The sequence below is a fragment of the Spinacia oleracea genome, chromosome 4, assembly GCF_020520425.1.
Source record: "Spinacia oleracea cultivar Varoflay chromosome 4, BTI_SOV_V1, whole genome shotgun sequence".
Lineage (NCBI taxonomy): Eukaryota > Viridiplantae > Streptophyta > Magnoliopsida > Caryophyllales > Amaranthaceae > Spinacia > Spinacia oleracea.
In genome coordinates, this window is record NC_079490.1 from 85,980,675 (window position 1) to 85,987,440 (window position 6,766).

General features: G+C 35.9%; 1 long non-coding RNA gene across 1 annotated transcript; it reads right to left on the bottom strand.

Moving 5' to 3' along the window:
• Window positions 1-470: 470 nt before the first annotated feature.
• Window positions 471-3,213, bottom strand: LOC130459418 (uncharacterized). Its single transcript, XR_008918806.1, has 3 exons — window positions 2,504-3,213; window positions 2,074-2,138; window positions 471-1,369 (listed from the first exon to the last, which is right to left on the bottom strand). It is a non-coding gene; the product is annotated as an uncharacterized lncRNA (long non-coding RNA).
• Between the last annotated feature and the right edge of the window lie 3,553 nt (window positions 3,214-6,766).

Sequence of the window (6,766 nt, forward strand, 5' to 3'; positions counted from 1 at the left end):
GGCTTTTGCATGTTGATTAGTACTTTAGCGAGTGATGTATGTTTATAGTTTTATTTCACTCTAGCCTTGTAAGTACTCAGCTTTTGCTGACTACGTGCTTTGTGTCTTTTGGTCATGGCCTTTTCCATAATTACCCTATGATGATCCATCATTTGCACTTGCATTGTTGGGGAGTAGAATAATATAGCAGGTTGGTAGATCGAAGTACGATCGAAATCATGTGGCTTGGGATGATTGAGAGAGTTGCATTCTTTCGTACTTTAAAACTATTTTAAGCTATACTTTAATCATGTTTTGGGTTTATTGAATTTTAATACTTTGGTTTTTGGGCCGTTATGGTTCCATCTTGTAGGAGGCCTCAATAATTATTATTTATGTTGTTTGAAAGTTAGTTAACATTAATTTCCGCTGCGTAATTCTGGTACTAGCCTTAACCGTTATCACGGTGGCGGTAATACTTCAGTAATTCCTTTATTTTAAGTTGGAAAATGATTTTATAAAAGCAAGGAATTATTAAGGTGTTACACTAAAGCATTGAGCGACCATTATGATTTATCCGATCATCCAGTGTATTTGAATATCTTTCGCACTCCCCGGTTGTAGAGAATTGATCAATATTGAGCAGTCAGTTAAGATCAGTATCTTTGTAACTCTCTCTGTTTTTGCCCATCTTAGTCCCTGCAAACACGCATGTGCCTGTACTTGTAGAGCTGAACCAATGCACCCATATCCCCCTCCCCCATCTTCATAGTGATCATTATCCTCCCTCTTATAGGCCCACCCATAGCCTGCCTTCATAGTTATCTTATCCCAGGACCCATCCACCTGCAAAACAAAGTTAGCAAATTCCCATTTGGATTGCCCTAGTTGCACTAGCCAAAACCCGGGGGAATCTGGTGATTTCCTTCAAGATTTTCCACCACGTTTTGGTAGATGTTCTTCTGAAAAGTCTCCTATTGCTGCATTCCTAACCTTGCTTGAAGCAGGACCATTCTAGCATGACCCCCTTCTTCCCTGAAAACTCTGTCATTCCTTGTTTTCCAAAGACTCCACATCATGATCACAAAGTATGCCTGTAACACCCCGACCTCTAATCCAAGAATTAAATCGTACTTAGCAGCGGAATTAACCTAGATCGGTCGGGATATTACCTGCCGTAACTCCCTCTTGGGAATTACAAGGCAACAATCATATTCTAAGCCATTAAAACTCCAAATTAACATAATAATCCTTTATATTCCCAAAATTAAGGTACATAACTTACTAAAAGTCTTTAATTAAACTATTAAAACTTTTAGACATAAACTAGGTGAATAATATTAAAGTGAAATTCCTCGCCACTACTCGTTTTCATCGTTCCCCGCAGTACCTAAAACAGAAAACAAAAACGGTGAGCCGAAGACTCAGTAACGAACTATTCTAGCAACGTAAATTCATTTCAATTCATTTTATTTAATAACACGGGGAGAATAGAATAATGTAAAACATTTTATAAAGTCCGTTATTTAATTCATTCATAACTTTAGGGTGAACATGCTAGCCGTGGCAAGTATGACATGGTGGAACGTCTTCCATGATGGACCGCTGTCCATAAACATGGGGCCTTGGCCCGAAAACATGAGAGCCTTGGCTCAATGGGCGGATGCCCCATGGGGTACATGCATGACCGAGAACCTTAACCTGTGAACATATACCGCCAAACGGGCTAGGTCTTTCACTTTCCTTTATCATGTTTCGTTTAATTTTACATTTTAGCCTTTTTACTTCATTTGAAATAACATAATTCCTTTAGATCATGTGATCAACATAAAACATCATTTAGATCCTGGGATCAATAAAATATCATTTCTTTCCTGGCATCATAGAAACATCATTTCATTCATGGTTTCTTATAAAGATCGTTTTATAAGAATTTCAATCAATCATATTATAATAAATAATTCAATCAAATCACATTTCATTTCCCGCAATTCATAAAACATGTCGAAACATTCAATTCATAAATCAATCATAACATTGTAATTTCATAAACGCATTTATAAGGGAATTGCGGGTACTAGCAATAGCCGTTACCTCACTTCCACAATTTTGCTAAGGATTTTCCTTGGTTCGTTCGTCCTGAGCTCCGAGTCCGATTTCTTTCAAAATAATGAATAATTGAATTAGTACTAAATCGATAAATAAAAATCAATATTTTTGTAAATCATAAATTTTATAAGTAACGAATTTTAATAAAATATAACTTCAAAATTTAACGAAATATTATTATTAATCGAATTTGCGATCAAAATACATGTATATTTTATGAATCGATTTTAATAAAAATATTATTTAAATTCCATTTTGATAGATAAAACTAGAATCTTATTTTCATAAAAATTGATAATAAAACCTTAAAAATAATAAATAATTTTATTAGAAATTAACTAAATTATCAAATTTATTAAGGCATACAAGTTTATAATGAGAAAATCTGAAAATGCAAATTCAGATCTTAACTTACCAAAGGCCCAATTCAATTGGCCCAACCTTAATTTGGATTTGAGGTAAAAATAAAAACAAAAGTTTTAAAAATTGGATTTATGTTTTGGTTTTTTTTTGGGAGAAGGCACGACAGGGGAAGGGGGTGCACGGCTCAAGGGGGGACGAAGGGGGAAGGAGGGGAAGGGGAGGTGGCTGGGCTTGGTGGTCGTCGACGGGAAACGCCGGCGTGGCTGGGCGATGCTGGCCGCGTGGTTGCGGTTCGCGGATAAGAGGGAGAAAAAGGAGGGGAGTGCAAGAGGGAACGAGAAAAGGCGGGGCTGAGAGGTGGGTTTGCTGCGTGGTGGTGGTGGTGGTCGACAGGAGAAGCAGAGTGGTAGGGATGGATGCTGGTTGTGGTGGCGTTGGTGGTGGTGCGAGCAAGAACAGAGAAAAAGAAACAGGGGAGGGAGCAGGGGGATTCGTGGGAGAGGAGAAGGGAGACGGTGGGGCGTGTGGTGGTGCTGGCGGGGGTCGAAGGTGGTGGGGGTGGTGTTGATGGTCGGTAGGTGGTAGGCAGTGGTGGCAGACGGAGGTGAATAATGGTGGTTGTGGGTGGTTGTTGGTGTTGGTGATTCAAATCAGAGAAGAACAAAAGAAGTGAGATACAAATTGGAATTGGTTTTTGACATTGAGATTCAATTCTGAAACTGAAGTTGAATTTGTAAATAGGTGATGTGAAGAAGAAGGAATGAACATGGACTGAATTGAGGGAAATAGAGGAAGGAAGAATTTTTTTTTTTTTTCTTTTTCCTCTGCCTTTGTACGTGGAGAGCAAGGAGAGAAGGAAAAATGGAATTTTGGTTTTTCAAGGGTAATTTCGTAATTTTACAGGATTAGGCTAAAATTTCTGAAATTTGTTGCTATTTTTGGGAACTAACTAAAATAAAAATGTTTAGCTAAAATAATTCTTTGTAAAGTATCGTTAACGAAATATAAATAAATTTTCGTTTATAAATTTATCATTCAAAATAAATCGTAAAAACGTTTAAAATAACGAAATTCGATTATTCGTAAGTTATTTAAAACAAAATTAAGCTAATAAATGTTTTTAATTTTAATAAATCAAGTTTAAATATTTCGGGGTATTACACTCTTACCCCCTTAGAAAAAGTTTCATCCTCGAAACTGGAGCTCAGTCGAACTTGCCATTCTTAAAATCATACGAGTCATATTTAACCGTTTTATTCGTCATTCACTAATCGAAAACATATCATAACCAATCATTTGATTTCACGCATAAGCATCGTTGATACATTTCATATTCACGGAAAACATAGTGATTCGTACATAATTTCGTTCTTAAGCGACTATTTGAAGATATTTCGCTTTCATTTGTTATTGGGCTCCTTTGCTGCATGAGTCTTATCGTTGACTTTCATTACTTGATTCGTTTTGATTTCGATCTTCTATCTTTTCTTCTACATTAAATAATCTTATTAACTACGTTCGTTGCAGGGGTTCGAGTCCAATCATGTGACTAGGAATACATCGTTAGGCATATGACTTTGTTAGTTATCTTTTATATTCTAAGTCGACAAACCTCGGATTTTGTGGATAATGCTAAGCCATCGAGCGTGCCTTTACTAGAAACAATCTAGCTCGCAGAAAACTTAGTTCAGACTACCTGGTTTTACTGACAAATCATTTTATCGATATTCCATTCTCAATTCCATTGCATTCCTCAATCATTCATAATTCTTTTCGAACTTCATAACATTCATTGATATCGTCAACCTTATTGACAACTTAATTCTGGATAACTTATTTGTTGTACAATCCTCAAAGCTTCATGTGTAAACTCAATTTCATATTTTTCACCATAAATCATGTTGGGTCCCGCATACTATTCTTGCATAACTTTAAAATTTCTAGCTTAGCTTCCCTAACATATCTGAGAATACACTTAGGTACTTACATCCACAAAACAATCATTATGAAGGGTGCGGAAAGGTAACTCGAAAATCAACCATAACTTGAACGCTTTGAAACCTTGAATAACCTTGATTTAATTTGTGATTCGCCACTTATACAATACGAACTCGTGCTCTTTCGGTACTTTATCATTCAACCTTATTGATAGACCAATTATTGATAACTTCTTAGCTTTCCTAATAGAGGCATATCAATCATCCTTTAGTCCTTCAACATGCATATCTTTGATTTCACTTTAACACAATGATGTTCAACATTCTCTCCCCTAAGTCAAATTCTTTCAACAATGGAGGCTCAACCCAAATCACGTGACTCGGTCCTTGAACATGGCCTGGTTGAGGTCTCCACATATACTCAAAATATGCGGTAACTACTTTAGCATAGATTAGTCTAGGTTGTTCACCCTAGATTACCATTTCATAGCCTTCGAAACTATTTTCTTGCCAACTTGACATATTTAAAACTTCGCGAACTCCTGTATTTCCCTCAAATTTGTTCCTTAGGGTTCTCCATAATTCTTAAACTATCCGTAGGTAGGTTTACTAAATATATCGAAGCACGGGTCTTAAATATGATTCATCAAGATCTCACATATAATTGATAATCCCAAAATAATTTCAGTTAACTTTATGGTATTTGATTTACAACCTCTAGTATATTTTAATAGCTCAACGAACCTTCAAAAATACTTTTAAACTAATTCCATTGATACCAGATATATGACACATAATGGTAACTTATCTTGATCCTCTATAATACTCATACATTATCGTTTCTTGCACATAAGATCGGGGTTCCCAAGTGACTTCTTTATGTTATCGTTCTTCAAATGATTACCTCAAATCAACTCATCTCACGACACAATGATAGGGTGAAACCCAAAATCTTGTTTTCTCTAAAGGGGTCTATCATATATTCTCCTTGAAATATATTCACGCACTTGCTATAGGCATCTAAAATGTTCCTTTCCCTAGTTGTCTAATAAAATTTTCAATTCCGACCTCTTATCTCTTAGTCATTGGAGTAATTTACTCTTATTCTCACATACGCATAAATGTCAATCTTCTTCATAATCTCCAACCTAACATCCGTTCATTACATCCTCTAAATATGCCTGAACTTTCAGGTTACTTAGTACTCATTATCCTACCCATGTCAACCTATTTGGTATAAACTCTAAACATGTATGACAATAAATGAAGGAATATCAACGAGTATCACACACAATAATTAGAAAAGAGAATGACAAGGACCGTTGGTAACATTTCTGCCTTTTTCATGTGGTTTTGTCATAGAATCTACTTCAATCATGGCTTTTTCTGAGGAATGCTAACAACGTCGTTGGTTCCATGTTCGTTGTTAATAGACGATCTTTTAGTACGTGTAGGTGATGGTGATAGCTCAAAATAATCTCGAATCTAATGGTCATGACTTCCACAACGATCATTAATTTGTTACTATCGCAAATCCTTAATAATTCACAGTTGGCCTCGTTACTAACGCACTTAAACATTTCCTTTATTCTTAATGAACACGGATTTCATGTCTTACATATCATCTTGGTGGCTCAGAAAAAGGTAGACTTTGACTCAAAGCATCTACAATAACATTAGCTTTTCTAGTAGAGTATTGTATACCAAGATCATAAGTAAGGTAGTTCTATTCAGGGGCTTTAAGTTGGCGAGAAGCATCATCTACGACTTTCCTTTTCCATTTTGACACATCCTATTCCATGTTTAGAAGTATTACTATAAACAACAAATCTCTCAGTTCCAGATGGAAGGCAAGGAGATAGGCAATGGTGATACATCTCTTAAGTTCTCGAATTGCAGATTCACAACCATCATTTCCCATAAATTTGATATTCTTTCTGACCAATCGGATTGTGGGTAAGGCAACCTTAGAGAAATCTTAAATAAATCTTCGATAATCTCCAGCTAAACCCATAAAACTTCATACTTGAGGGACATTGGTTAGTCCAGGATATTCCACAATTGCTTTTACTTTCTCATAACCAACGGATACACCTATCTCAGAAATAATAAGACCTAAAACGATATTTCCTTAAGCCAAAATTTACACTTTGACAACTCAACACATAATTGGTTTCCAATCAACATATCTAACACTTTCCTCAGATTCTCCTCATGTTCCTCATTACTCTTAGAATATACCCAAAATGTCATCAATGGAAACAACCACAAACTTATCAAGGTATGGTTGAAAAAAAATACGGTTCATCAAATCCATAAATACAGCTGGCGCATTGGTTAATCCAAATGGCATCACAACAAACTCATGGTAATCATAG